Raw genomic sequence first — 16478 nt, forward strand, 5'->3', positions numbered from 1 at the left:
GGTGTGAAAGTAAAGAAATTAGCTTTCAGTTTTGAGTGCTCATAATTTCCCTAGTGCACATGTAATAGCTCGATTTATACTAGAATACATACGTTTGGATTTTGGGAAATCGATGCAGGGCTTAATCGATTCAGTGCGTTCGAAATGAAATTAAAACTTTCAACATACAAAAACATATACTGTACAAACGGATGGAAATTAATCTAGTTTCGAAATGTCATTTCACGTTACAGACAAAGCTTTACCCATCTAACTCTCAAACAATCGATGAAAAGTCTAATATTATAACATTTCAAATCTGCCTGAAAACTTTGGTACTCTCTATCCAGACATTAGTAGTTGCGCAATCTCATGTTTTTGCCCTGTTCGGACATGTAAAAATAAATTAATAGTTTTTTCAAGATTTTCTATAAAACCTTTTTCGATAGTCTACCTATTCTAGGCCCTTGCTATGAAAAACGCTTAGATGAAAATAGCTAAGTTAGTTAACTTTTGTTAAAAGTGAATTATATCGAATTAATTTATCTAGCTTAGTATTTTTCCAGATGAAGCATCACTAGCTTTATTCATATGAGTGAAATTTGCAAAAAAAAACAACTAAATCTCCTGTTTAAGGTCATATACATTTTTACATGATAAATAACAATATTATTACATCACAAAGTTTAAGTATTTTAGGGAAAAACAAATATTTCATTGGTTTTGGTTTTTGTCTTCTGTGTGCTGGGTTGTATTTCCAAGCAACCATGATTGTTCAAAAAAACAAATAAAACTGTTTTGTTCTTACTACAAAAGATGGTGGAAGTTGTAGAATGGACATTAGAAGCCATTAAGACTATTCTTGACTTCACGTTTGTTTGCGCATGCGCACTATGTTTCACAAGGCACTTGGTGGCAGTGTCTTTGATCTTTAGTCTTATGAGCGCTCATCCGACAGAAATCTTTCACTACTACTTGGAAAAAAGTGACGATCCACTTCCAGAGGTATTGGGAAATGAAATGATGTCTTTTCGTATCAACCAGTTCGATCAATATTTCTTAAATGTTTCTGAGTTTCCAAGATTAAAGTGCGAAAAAATTACTTGGACAACCATGATAACATTGTCCTGATATTGGAATATGAAAATATGACGTTGTTCAGTTATTCTTACTCTTTCATATTTGTCGAAGTTTGGGGAAAATATCCTCTTGGAAGGAGTGTAACCTGAAAGCAACGTGTATTGGAGAAATAAACTATTTTAAGTTTCCTTTCGTCGTTTGATTTAGTTAAACAATTTACCAAAAAAGATTGCAAGAAAGTCAAGAAGAAAAACTTACTACATATTATTAGAATATGGAAGATTCAGAAAACTTTTTTTCAAAATCAGACAAAAAATTTCAGTTTTGACATGACAAATGCTGACTGACTTGACATTGTCTCGTCTACAGTGGTGAGTAGCCTACGTGTGTTCCTCACATGAAATCTTTAATGTTGGGAACAATATAAGCTTGTGCAGAAGAATCAACATGCATACCTACTATGAGCGTTTGAGCATGTTGCGTATCAACATAAAAAAAAACAAGAACGATGATACTGTATATTAAATCAGTTTGTCAGTTGTTTGAACGTTTGTCCCAAATTTGAGCTAAACAAAACCACGCTTTGAATGCAAGTGAATGCAAGTTTTTGCTTTTAAGTTCTTGTAACTATTTTATTAGTCATGTACTTCATTATGTACTAATTTGATGAAGCATTGTTTCAAATTATCATCCATACTAACCGTACTGCAAACAAGATGGTGGCTACACAGTACACAGGACACAAATAAACGCCATGTCCTTGCTTGGTTAACGTTGAACACTATATAATATGACCAACTACAAAGCACAGAGCCGTTGAGAGGATAATTTGGACCTGGTACTAATTAGTAGGGCCATTTTTATATGACCTTAAAAAATCAATAATATGACTTTATTTTTTGGAAAATATGACTTTATATGACTTTATGTGAAAATCTTTATTTTTACATGCGAACAACGTCACTCACGGAAGTAAAGAGTAAAACATACGCAACATAACAGTAATACACATTCATTTTTATTTTAAACCACTGTTGTAGTACAGTTTCATGTAGTGTGGGATGTTGGAGTCTTTGAAGTTACGATTTGGACGTAAAAATGACTTTAGTAAGGAAAATGAGCGCTCCACAGACGCTGATGTGGGTTGACACTTCTGCAGTTTTGCATAAAGCGCTGGTGAAATGTCTTGTCTTTGTAGCTCCATAATTTGTTTCACATCGTTTTTGTCCAATCGCTTCTTAATGTAATTTTTGAGCTCAAGCGGATCTTTTCCGAAATCAAGGGCATTTAGATCAGCATGGGCTTCTTTGATGGTGTACGTACAACTTTCCATTTTGAGTATTAAGTTGACCTCAATGTGTGACCTCATAAAATATAGGTCTGTGACTATAAGTGTTATGTAGGCTAATCCTACAGTTTGCCTTCGTTCAATCAGAAATTGCCTTACTTTCTTAGTGCTTAATTGCTTCACCGCTTAAATTGGTATTTTTTATTTAAAGTATACAACGGTATGACTTTATATCTCAAAAATATGACTATATAACTTAAAAAGCTGATTTATGACCTAACCAGGAAAATATGACTTTATATGACTTCATAACTTTCTTAATATACCTCATAGGGATGCGGTTTTTGCATTAAAATTGATTTCACGACTTACTGATGCATAGAAAAAAATATGACTTTAATGACTTTAAATGGCCCTACTAATTAGACTCTCAGGACTTAAATTCAGACACCTTTTAAGAAAATATCCAATGAATAGGATGTGGTTTCTTCAAGTTCCTGGTCCCTTGGAATGGTTACGGGTTCCAAAATCATCCCAGGCCGGAGTTCAAAAATACCCTCTGGACCCCCTGTCAACCCGACTGATCAAACATAATATAATCCAAAAATAACCCAAATCATACTGCTGAGAATCCAGTAAATAGCCTAAAAACAGTGATATTTGGTAAATAGTAATTTATTTAGAATAGAGATTTTGCAACAGCCACAATCCAGGCAAGTCCAACTTGCATGTAAAACATGCATGCATGTGTTTCGACGAGGTCCGGTGGTATGAGATGGCTTCATAGATGTTTTGAAACTGATTTAGACCGAGAGAAAATCAGAGATTTATTCCTCAACTTGATGCCTTTTATAGTTTATAAATAATAACTAAAAAATCTTCTAATGGTAGTAAAAACAGAGTGAGACTGTTTACCAGGCATTTGATAATTAAAGTAACTTGCGTTCTTCTGGTGACTATTTACTAGGTTACCTCCTGATGTTAAAGATCAGGAGGTAACCTAGTAACTAGTCACCAAAAGAACGCAAGTTACTTTAATTAACTAAAAAATCCGTTACCAAAACAAGTCACAATTTCATCTAGTCTATCATACGAGATTATATGATCATTCGGTGTTTCACGTGCGTTGTCAACTGTTTCACAATCAACGTAGGATCTTGGTATGTCTAAACCAGGGGTGGAGAACCTGCAGCCCGCGGGCCAAATGCGGCCCGCGTGACTGTTCCATGTGGCCTGCGTCAAAATTTCTTTGCACAAAATATATTGAAACAACAGCTCAAAAAAGAGTAGGCTCTGCATCTTCAGTATATTGCGAATGGTCTTCTATCACTAGTTAATCCATCATAGTCATGCGGAAGCATGCTTTGAAATACAGTATGTGTCTCTGTTTGGAAGCACCTACCGTTGCGAGCAGTTTTTTCCAAATTGAATCTAACAAAAAGTCGGCTTCGCTCCAGACTGACTGATAAAAACGTGGAGACGCAGTTAAGAGTTGCAAGATCTTTCGTGTCAGCAGACATCACACAATTCACCAAAAAAAAAACTTTCAGCCATCCCACTAGCTGTGAAAGTGAAATAAATCATTGTCTACTTCGCTGCATTTTTTATCTGTAAATAAAATTTCGAAATTTTTAGTGGCCCGCCTGTGTTATTTCTCATTTCATGTGGCCCGCAATACTAAAAAGGTTCCCCACCCCTGGTCTAAACGTAAGGTTGAGAGTGGACGTAAGTACAAAAATTACCTTTGCAGCGTGAGATAATAACGCAGTTTGATTTCAAGCTATTTTTCTGAAGCAGGTCATCAATCGAATAGCCAATGATCCGTGAAATGAATGTGCAATCATGCATGAAATGTAATAACAGATGATGATGATATCATGCAAATGTATCTAAACAAACGTAAAGTGGTTCGTCTTGGGTGCAGTAAAATGGCAAAGCATCAACCTTAATTTTCCATTTCGAATTAGCTTGCATAATGCCACAATTAAAATTTGTTATTTTCAAACTGGCAATTCAAACTATGAAATTACAATAACGACTATTCGCAATTTCACCATGGATTTATGATGACATCCCAATTAAAGTGAACTGAAATTAGTTCATTTTCTTTACGATTTGTGATAAGTCTATTTTCTTTCATAATCACGGCATTTGACTGCATAATTGTCAGCTTGATTTTCCAACTTCGCTTATCATTCAAAGCAGATCAAAATTGGTGACATCGATACGAAATGGAGGCTGTTAATAAGGATTGAAAACTTTCCAAAGATACAGAACAATTTATTTTTTGGTCGAAAATTGACAAGGGCGTTGACAAACACGAGCTTACTAGTCACGCTTTTAGCTCCAATAACTTCAAATTTGATAATGTGAAAACATTACACATGTAGTGTGCGATAGATGTTACTTCTCGTCTGTATAATTTGTGTTCTTAGTGAAGTTGCTAACTGGCTTCTGTAGTTGTCCTTCACGGAAATCATAATGCTACTACAGAAAAGTAATATACAAGAGAAAGTTTTATACAAACCAAATAATGCCACAAATCTCTTTCAATGATAACAAATATGTGCCAATCTACTTTGTTGTAATTTTTGGAGTCGGTCTCGATGATGTTAGGGGCCCAGAACCCTTTCTAAGGGCCGGAAGCTTAAAGAAACCATCACGTATTAATTACATATAGTGTGTTTGGATATAATCTATTTATTGTTTTGAAAAGAGTTCCTACTTTTAGAAGAAAACCACCAAAACCATCTTTTTTCTAGATGATTTTACTAAGTTAGCACTTTCTCCTAAGGTTTTTCTTTCTTGTAGACTATGTAGAGGGTTCTTTTAGAGCAGTCTTGATGCGGGAGTCCGATAATCTCATTGGTACCGGCCACAAATTGTTCCTTCAACAGACTTTCTTTTTGGTAATTGCATCGCTTTATCGTCATGATAGAATAAGCATTTGAAAGAAACTTTGTTAGTTTTAAGAGCAGCTACTACGGTAGCCGACCACAGTGAACAACATTTATAAAATCCAAATCATTCGCGCATGACCAGATCAGCATTGTCAAAGCAATTTTTAAACGCATCCACTCCGAAAATTTTCATGCATGATTTTTTCCATTCAAATTGCTGATGTCACAGTCATTATATAACCATCGCTTAAAGTAATTATACTGACCTATGTTCTTTGATGACCTCTCTGACCCTTGTGTATTGGCCAGTGGTCACTGCGACAGAAGCAGCGAAGCGAAAATAATAAGATCGTTAACAATGCTCTAACGTCAGACCAATCAATACATGTTAGCTAACTTTTATTCAATATCATAAGTGATTATATCAATGTAAAAAGAGAAAACGATGATAAAGTATAAACAGACATGGCACAGCCGGTATCGAAATACGACAATCCGATTTCACAATATTTCAGTTCATGAAAGAGTTTTGCTGCATAATTGGATTTTTTCTGTAAAATTGAATTAAATCTATCGGATATGAAAAAGAATTATTCATGCAAAACTTTAGTTTTTCTATTTTTGTAAAACGTATTTTGCTGCCACCTTTTCTGATAGTACCATCATGCAATAAAATGTTTTCGGATAAAAAGAACAAGAACAGCTTAAAACGACTTAAATTTATTGTATCTCTTATTCTGGTTTAAAATAACTTTTGTTCGATATTGACGGACACATATAGTTTCTCACCTATACAGCAAATCAGTCGTTTTTTACATTGATTCAGCGTCTGCAGAAGTAAAAATAACTGATTTGCTGTTTGGATAGATTGGGGCTGTTTGAAACAAACTTTTTTTTCTCAAAAACAAAAACAAATTCTTCACCAAAATTTTGTTTCGAAATAAAAACGAAATCAAGGCAAGAGGGTTAGTGCCGCATTGAAGTGTTTCAAAATTTGGAAATATTTTAGTGAGTTTTATTGCTGAACATCCGTAAGACTGAATAATCATGACATCGTGAATCTGGGGTGGTAAAGGATAGACTTTCGGCCCCAGAGGCTCACACGACGACAACCATCAGAAAATAAATCGTTTTGTTTCAAATTCACGATAAAATCAAGTATATTTTCATTCGAAGCAAAGCGAAACTAGAATAACTAACAATTCTTCTTCATTGTCGTGTGAGCCTAAAGGGCCAAGAGTCTACTATAAGAATAAAGCATTTAAACAATCCTAATCAAATTTCTGCTTCATCCTTTTAACTCAGTGAAGAGAACCTTAATAAGGTACAAACAGTTGGCCTCTGTCTGCAGCTAATAATGCCTCTTAGGAGTTCTTTTTTAAATATTAATAAAAAGTTATAAAGTCATGTAATTTTGATTGTATGTAGAGATACATGGGCTTGAGAAGTTGCTGATTTTTTATTATTTTCACTTTTTGGCTTATGTAAGGCAGTAGGATCGTTTGTGGATTCTTCTTTTTATAGGCCAATCTGACAGATGTTTGATGGCATAACCCTCTTTTTCTTGCAAATTCTAAACACGTTTTGTCAGAACAGGATCACACAACAAAGAAGTAGCAACCATTTCCTTGGATATTCATAATTCATAACATTTTATTACGTATCGATCATTCCCTTGTATTTGGCGATTCTACGCTTGTATGTGATCACTGACTCTCACCTTGTACATATCATTGCTTAGGCTCCAAAATGCTGCAAGATGTATACCTTTGATAAAGTATTTTTGCGCCTTATTTCAATCATGTTATTTTTGCTATTAATCAATTGTTCGGGAACATCTCGGTGGCTCATCTTGTTTCCTTTGAATATGTTTATTTCTAATCTAGTTTTCTCACGTTGGTTAGTGTGAATAAAATTTAATGTTTTTTGTTCACTGCAAAAAGGGAAGAAAAATGATGGAAAAACAATTAAAACGTAAAAAAAATCTTTTTCGCCGAGGTTTTGGTCAAATTAAAGATAAAAATATTCGAAGACTTGATAATTTTTTAGAGTTTATTCGACATGCCACGTCATACAAAACCTTCTTTCAATTTCATGGCTAATTAATCAACAATGTATTTTGCTAAAATTATTTTCAATTTTTTTTTCATTTAAGCCAGCAACCAGACTTTGAGTGCTTTTAAGCACAGGTTTACAGCGTCGAATGAAGTGACCTTTGTGCTTATTTTGTCGTCTATTTCGAATGTAAATCTTATTTTATTTACACATTTTTAATTTTTGATTAATACCAGAAGACGCATAGGGGTGTGAATAATTAATGTCACTTTTCGGCATCTATAACACGAGGAATTTCAATACAAATTTAAAAATTATAAATCTGTTTTTGTCAATCAATAGAAAAAGAATAAAATTCGCCAACCGGTGTTTTTATAATTATCAATTGTTGCTCTGTCCTGTTAAATTTTCAAGTCAATTGAATTACAAATAAAAAAATTCCATCATTCCTTCCAATTTAATACGTGATGAAGCTAATCTTCTGTCAATGTTTTATTAAGTATTATTTTTTGCATCTTTTTCTTTTCAGGCTCGATTTTTTTAACTCCCATCATTTCGTAAACAAAATAGGATACAAGGCTTGACAGAACGTTGACTGAAACATTAATTCTATATATTTGGCTTTCATTACCTGCATTTTAAAAGCTCTCACGAAATTAACTTTTAGAAATTGAAATGCTACTAATTTTCTTCCAAAATCGAGATTTTCTGTTAAATCCTTTTGTTTATTGTGAAAACGCCATGTTGAGGTCGAAAAAGCTTCCGTTTTCGTAGCAACTTTGATACACAACATCAAATAAACATAAACCAATGACCTTCAGCGATTTCCTTTCATACGTAATTTCATTTCAAGAAAGTGGTCGATCCGCAATTTGATCTGAAATCTCTTGCAAAGAAATGTACAATTTTGTAAATTCGGAAAAATTGAAATTAAATTTTCCCGAGCCGCCCAGGTTCAAAGATCAGAGCAAATCCAATAATCTTCTATCAGTTGATGAAAAACCTTTTGAGTTTCAAAATTTTTCTCTTTTTGCATACACAATGAATTAATCAAAGTAACGCTATAAAAACTACACATTTAAAAATATTTACTGTTACACATATTTTGCGACAACACCTTTCCAACGGAGATTTGAAATCTTGCTTATTTCTGCAGTCTGCGGTAGGCTATATACATCCATGCACTTAGAAGTAGGCTATGCCAACTTTCAATAGAAAGCTATTCGTTTTAACGTACGGTTATGCAAAACTTGGGTAAAGTTTTCTTTTTAAACAATCATGGCCACATGGAGATGATATCTTCAGACAGCCATTAAACAATCTAATTTGTCATAGTTCTATTCAACGCGTTATCCTTGAGAAACGTCTTTTGCCTTTTTGGGACAAATAAATTTTTACTATGCAAATAGCAAAACAATTTTTAAAAATGAACGGCAGGTGTCAGGCAAAAAAATATAGAAAAGAATATTTTGGTGTTGTACATTCAACTGCATAGCATTAATATAGCCCAGTGACAGGTCAAACCTTGGAAAATATCTTGATCTTTGAAGATTTTTGAAGAAGCATCATTTGAAGAAGCATCATCTAACTTTAGCATTGGTTTATTCTTCTTCGTAAAACACATGTAAAATTTCCTTTTTTTTCTCTAAAGACGTTTGTTTCAACATTTCAAAGCTGAGGTTATTCGAAGCCAATGAGCGCTTCTAATCATTTATGACAGCCATGGTGTTGATAGTGACGTATTTTTTCAAACTTTCGAAATATATAAGCGAAATACCAAGAAAAAAGTAAACAAAATCACTTTTTCACGTCATAAGTGGTCAAAATGTGTATGAAAATGAAACGTATTGAACTAAATATTTGCTTTTCGTATCAAACTGTTTATAAATTGATGATAGCACATAACATTTATGTATGCGATTGCGGTCATAGATTGAGACCCGTTGGCGACAAACGTATGCCTTACCAAACACTGTCTATATTCTGACTTTTATGATGTACGTGTAAATGATAACTCATAAGCAATAGAAACGTGATGTTTTTTAAACGTATCAAGACCTTCTTTCGATGCGAATGAGAAAATTGAAGATTTATCGCTGAAAGTATTTTTGTTAGTTTTGGAAGTATAAATAAAAACAGGTGCTGCAACTGTTTATTAACATCAGATTATAAATATTAATTATGACTCTTGCTTTTAACTATCTGAGGTACCAAAAATATCAGCAAGCAAACCAATCCCTTTTTACATTGACGCAACCTTTTCAGACGTTGAATCAACGTAAAAAACCGGCTGAATTTCTAGCCAAGATTAATTGATTTCCACATCGTTTGTCCTGATTCTATTTACGTTGTTTCGATTTCCAGAAATGTCAAATCAATCAAAATATTTTATTTAAGAATTTTGATATGTTTTGAAATGGGAAACATTTTATAGCAGATGTTTGTTTAAGCCGCAAGATGACGTCACATAAAGAAAAACAAAAAAATTACTTGATTTGATTATTGGATAGTTACGTCACAATGCTGCTTCTTAGCACTTTCAAAGAGCGAAATCTTAAAAAACAACACTACAAATTATTCCTAAATCTAGTTTCGTGGAACTACTGGCTCAATATTCATGCTCTTGGTCATGTATTTCTCGTTACGGCTTTCTAACATCAAAGTTATAAAATCCATGCGATAGCTTTTTTTTATTTGTTTGAGATATTTAAAAGCCTAATTATCATAACGGACGACATTAAATGATACTTGAATTGTAGACTATAGTTTTAATATTTATGATAAAAAGAATAAATGGAAATGAGCTTTTGCAACATCTGGCATAGGAGCAAGTCACGAATGCCATCAGCATTTCTACATGCTTTTACTTGAATAATATAATACATTATATGGAAAGTTATTAAATTCTAACAAAGCTTCTTGACTATTAATCGATATTATGTAGGATAAACATAGAACGACAACGTAAGTTAAACAAGGACCACTTCGAACAAAATATGATAAACAAAGAGCATTAGAAAGACATTTTCATAAAAATATTTGTCACAAGAATTTTTCTTGGTACTTTAATCCTCGTTAAAATTTGCAATTTTTTCGTATTGAACCTGAAAAAACTTTTTAGTTCTGCTTATAAAAAAACAAGCCATGTAATAGTGTACAAAAGAGGTAGCCAAGTTTGTCTTCTGCAAACAGCATCCATGTCACATAATGATTTTCTTCTCCTTGTCAAGTGCATCTGGATCGTCTCTGCAATGAACGACAGAAACAAATTGCAGGTTTAAATGCTTTCTCCTTCGTAATCATCATCATTGTTCAAATAGAAATGTCATGCCATGTTATGTTACATTGTACCTTTTGTACCATCTCTGTGATTGACTTCACGTTTAGGTATTGTTACTTCAGCCAACACAACAGTAACCTACTTGATTAGACTACGTCGCAACCAAGCCGCAATAGGACCTTCAAGCTTAGCTTAGTTACAGCCAGGTTATTCGTTTGGTCTTATTAGACATGGAGTGTCGCACAGAAAAATTTTGACCAATCTACGTTGGTCCGATGAGGCGGACGGCCCGTTTGACCACTGGCTTTATCATTAGGGTGGACCATACTACTTAAAAAAAACTATTGATGTTTCGTATTTTCAATACCAGGCATAAAGGAATTTTAAATTATTCACACGTTTCCAAATTATGGAATATATTTTAGGGATCTTTGAAACGGATTTTATTTGAATAATTCGGAACAAAATCTTTGAATGAGAGACATACTTTGAAACAAAGCAAAACGAAAGCACTTTCGAAATGATTATCACTAAAAAGGACGTTTGTTAGCATCATCAAATGCTTTGGTTTTGTCATTTCAACCTTGCGAAACGTTAAAACGATGTAAGAAAGACAACTACGGTTGGCTAGAAAATCGTCAACACAAAAATCCTCCTGTCGTTTCGTTTGTGAGGTCGGAGTATTGATCATTGTGTTTGATAGCAATAAATATTTCAAAGAAATTTTCATTTTCGTCATTGTATATTAGAGTATATTACAGCGACTCAAAATGCACAGAGATGCCATAAAGAATGATTATCGCTCTAACGGGGCTCGTAAATTTTGTTTTATTGAAGCGCATTGCGTTTATGGGGTTATGCCTTTTACGCAATATTCTTTTTGTTTTATGTTATGTGTAAACGTTTCGTTACCATCAGCATTGGCCAATAGTATAAAATGAAGTTTTCGTGCTTTTCATTACACGCATCACCCTGAAACCTAACACTATTCTGTTTTAATTCTATTTTACTTGTCAAAATTTACCCATGTAAACATAATTTATTTCAAAGAGTTCATCAAACGATTGCTTGAAACAAATTAGGGCTGAAAGGCTTACGGTAGACCCATTCTGCTCCCTTGAAATAATGGAAGACCCCAATCAAGTTTGAAAAAAAGATTAAAAGTCACAAAACAAAGTTTAAGGAAAATCGGCATCAGAAAGTTATTATTAGACATTTTTACACATGCCTTGTAGCCTACGAACCGCTGATGGACATTGCTGTTTACCAGTCAACGAAATAACTACAGAGAAGAATAAGAGACTCAACTTTTGCTCTAAAACTAAAGAATTTTGTGCAGACCCAGAAAATTTGTTCACTGATCCCGGGTTGAAAATCACAGCCTCATTGTATTGTTGACTGAAGGGTCGATTAGTAAGCGAACACTTGAAAGGCTGCCGGTTCGACACCGCTCGAGAGCACGAGAGTATGTTTTGGAAAGGAAATTAACAGTGTACCAAAATGGGAGCAGCAACGTATTTCATGACCATATTGTTAAGCTGTCTCTTGTAATATATAATTATGTATCTAGCTTTTATTAGCACAAAGCCCTCCGCACAGCGACTCTCTCACAAATGCAAGAACTGCTGGTCGGGTGACTTAAAGTTAGATAGATCACGTGAAAGGCACTCAACTGCAATAAAATAATTGAACAGTATTGCAGGGATAGGCTACATATAACATCTCTTGTGTTACATCTATAATTGTGTATGGTTGCATTTGCACAAAGTAAACTTAATGTTGGCATTATCATGAGATGGAAACGTTCGTTTGCCTATCATGGTTGGTTTGGTTTTAAATCTTTATCCTCGGACTGGCGCATACCCCGAGAGTCGAACCAGCGTCGCGTGATCTTGAGCCGGGCGCGTAACCACTGAGCTAACGGGGCGGACTTCATGCATGCCTTCTTAGCTTAACAGATATTATACATCAAAAGGTATCATCACAAATCGATGTAGACATTCTTGAAGAAAGGTCGTTTCTGCTGAAGTGAGAGTTTCGTTCGTTTTTCGTTATCTCAATATAAAACTTACATTATGTGACCAATTTTTTTCATTGCATTTTCACCTCCATTGACAAATGCAACAACTGTTGCAAATGTATTTCTAATAAAAATGGAAACTTAACGGAGTTAAAGTTTACAGCATTTTCATGAACATAGGCTACAGCATGCGTTATCATCTGAACAACTTCTAATTGCTCAAGAGTTCGATATTTGCTACTAAATTTGTAAAATGGTATTTTTCGCGTATCTTTAAAGGCCTGTTTGTGGAAAAGAGCATTTTTTACTGCAAAATATCAGCTGCTGTATCAAAGTGGCACGACACACAAAAGCCTAATAAAGTGATGATAATAGTTAAAAACCTTGCATGATTATTATCCTGTACAATGTGTACATATTGCTGCGGTACTTTATGTGTGTTATTAAAAATTTTACACGCAAATAAGTTTTTGGTATGTGTGTTCAGGACAGAAACTACCACTTTTATGACAAACAGTTTGTTCAAATATACAACAAATTCTTATTATCACGCAAGCTAGGTCAATAAACAGCTAGAAAAGCGTACAGATGAGTACAGTACGGTATATAGCAGCTAAAACGTCTGGCGAACATTTAAACGCTATTAGTGTATGAAAATATTGACAGTTATAATAAAAGCGGTATTTATTGATAATTTTCGAAATAAACGACTACGAGTTATCGTTTCGTAGATATATGCTAAGCCGTAACAATCATAAAAGTAAAATATCAAATAGCTCACTTGCCATTAAAGCGGGTTCAACGGCCTACATGCCCACTCCCCACATGATATTACTAAAATATCATAACTGCTTTTGAAATAAGATCGTTAAATTTTTATCGAATTTTAACGAGAGACAAGAATATGCGGAAAAATAGAAGCGGAAAATGATCCGGTTTGTTTCACAAGTGGTTTTTGCATTGTTTTTGCGAATTTAAACGTAAAATCGAAAGCAGATGTTAAGTTATGGTTTCTTGGCATATTATGTAAATCATTCTATCTTAGAAATGATATATTACATTATAGCAGCTCATTTTATTCCACTGAACGTTTAACAAAGAAGTGATGAAATATATGATTTACTGCACTTCCTTTCCACAAAACTCTTTTTTTTTTTAAAAGAAACAAACAAAACAATAAACATAGAAATACAAATGTTGCGTAAGCAAAGAAAACATAAATTAACATTTTGCAATAATTTGATGTAAAGGGACAGAAAAATAACTGTGTTTATGAGACGTATCCGTGAACGGGTCATCCAGGAGTTGGAATCTGTAAAATGCAAATACACCAGCAAGACTAGAATTTAGGAATTGCTGAGAAGCTCTTATCGAAAGCTGTTGACAAGTTTTTGCAACTAACAAATGTACTTAACACTTCAGCACTCGCTGAAAAATGTCATAAAAATTAATAAAGGCCATTGATCGTGTCAAAGCGGAGAACAGACTCATAAAGACGCCAACGCCAAACTTAAGTCATAACATCCTTAGCGACTGAAGACAATTCCAGGCCATTTGATTTTCCTATTGGACGATTTTAAACGACCAAATTTTCCCCATGATTAAACTTTAAGAATTTATTTACATTTTCAAGTCTGAAAGATATATTGCCTGATATATGCCATGCATATTCTTCCACTTCGCCCAAGCAACACTTTAATTTCGCCTGAAAGAAAAGCAATTATTTAAATCCTTTTATTACAGCAACAGCAATTTTTACAAACTAATAAAATTAAGACTGCAGTGATGAAAATTCGTTTATTTAAGTTTCTTTAGCTTTTGATATGAAAACAACTTCAGTGACGAAATGCTGCAGATAAAAAGATTCCGATTGATTTTTCATGTAAATTAGAATTAAAGCATTTCGTCTTTTCTGCGGCAAATTGCCTGTCTTCGCAATATATGTGGTGCATTGACGAAAAAAGCCAGTTAATATAAAACAAGTTGTTGACTTTTGCAGAACTAAAATATGGTGATAAAAATTTTAAACAGTCACAATAAGCGAAGGCTAATGTATGCAAACGAAAAAAAATCGCTTTAAAGTTAATTCTGTTATCATTAGACTAGCTTAACTGAGTCCAAGAGCATGAAAGAGTTATTGCACCAGTTATTATGTTTAAGCTACAATCTGCTTGAAAAGTACAAAAAGTCTCAGTAAACTGGTAGTCAAGTAATTTGAATCGATTTTAAATGCTACATAAATATACAGACAGCGAAAAGGCGTATTAAAGTCTTATGTATCTGTATGTAATTAGCTGAAACTGCCGTATAGTTTGATAAAAGCTGCGCAAACCCTAGTGCTTCATTGTATTAATGAGGGCAGCATTTACAAAGTTTGTTTGCTTGCGTAACTAAAACGCAGTTCTTGCCAGTAACCTAAAAAAGTTACAGTAACAAACAGAAAGACAAAGCAGAGCAGAGTTTTTGTAATAAAATCTGAAAATAAGAAAAGAAAAAAAATTGCTAGGAAAGATTCATGCAGGGCGGATTTTGAAAAAAGGTTGATTTTCACGAATCAACGCCGCTGAATGGCAAAATCTTCTAAACTTTAAATTATTTACGATCTTTAGTCGAAGCATTATTACATTTCATCATCTTGACCCTGTGTATAGTTTTTGGACAACAAAATTCTTTGGTGAATCAGTTTTTTGCCTCTATATTGAGAAAATTTATGCGTGATAAATCGACTCATGATTGTTAAAGATTAAGTTACCCATTCGAATAAATCCAGATATGGTCTGAAAGACAAGCATAATGTGAGTGATGTATTGTGTTTCAAGACCCTCGTATTTAGGCTATATTGCAATGACATTACTAAACTGATCATTCTTTAATAAAAGAAAGACCTTTTTCTGAACAATGGGCATGTTTGTCTCATTGCAATGAATTCTGTTACTTTATCAAAATCGATAGGGCAGCTTAGACCAGTGCGCACACTAGTTCTAACTTCTGATCGCTCTTAGCAAGGGTAATCGTGCACGCACACACCGTTATTAGCATGTTTTTCTTGTTTTTTTTTACAATAACTTGACATCTATTTAAACAAAACGTTGTTCATCTATTAGTTTGTTAAATCTGCTGCTTTACGGAGAGGGTACAAAACCACAGTTTATAATCGGTAAGTTTCTTTGTTTTTGACGTTGAAATAACATCCCCAGTTATACAATGGATGCAAAACTGTTGCGTATTGCATTTGAAAAGGTGTGAAAAGCACAATAGCAATCACATATTGCATATTGGTGTCAACTTTGATTAGCGCTGCTTTTCATCGTGCCTTCGGCGTCATAAAAGAAATGACTGAAATGCACAAAGAAAACGAATTGCAGCGACCTTGTTTTTAATTTAGTTGACTGATTATAACTTCATGACTGATTATTGTGAAGAGTCTTTGAAGAAGGGTGAAATAGCTTTTTTTTCTTTTGAAAAGCTTCATTAACATCGTAAACAGTTATGCACAGCGAACGACTGGTTAATTTGTTGGAGAGATAATTTTGTTTTCAGTGGTCTGGTTAGCGAAAACGTCTTGCAGCAAAAACAGCTCTGTGAGAAAAGTAGTCATTCACGGTTGAGTAAAAACAAGCAAAAAATACTTGTTTTTCGATTTGAGGTTGACTTGTTAAAATTATACTGTAGCAAGATATAGGTTTTGAATATTAATTTGCTAGCAAATGTCTCCGGGCAGATTATTCCAAAACTTTTTTCCAATTGTTTTCCACAACTTTTTCTCTTGGCAATTCTTCTTTCATTGTCGTGCTTCATTCCAAGCATTTGCAATTACGTGACGTCAATTTACGTTATTTGATGTCATGCTAACTAACATTAAGATTGTTGTTGGAC

This window comes from Aplidium turbinatum, chromosome 12, assembly GCF_918807975.1.
Source record: "Aplidium turbinatum chromosome 12, kaAplTurb1.1, whole genome shotgun sequence".
Classification (NCBI taxonomy): Eukaryota; Metazoa; Chordata; class Ascidiacea; order Aplousobranchia; family Polyclinidae; genus Aplidium; species Aplidium turbinatum.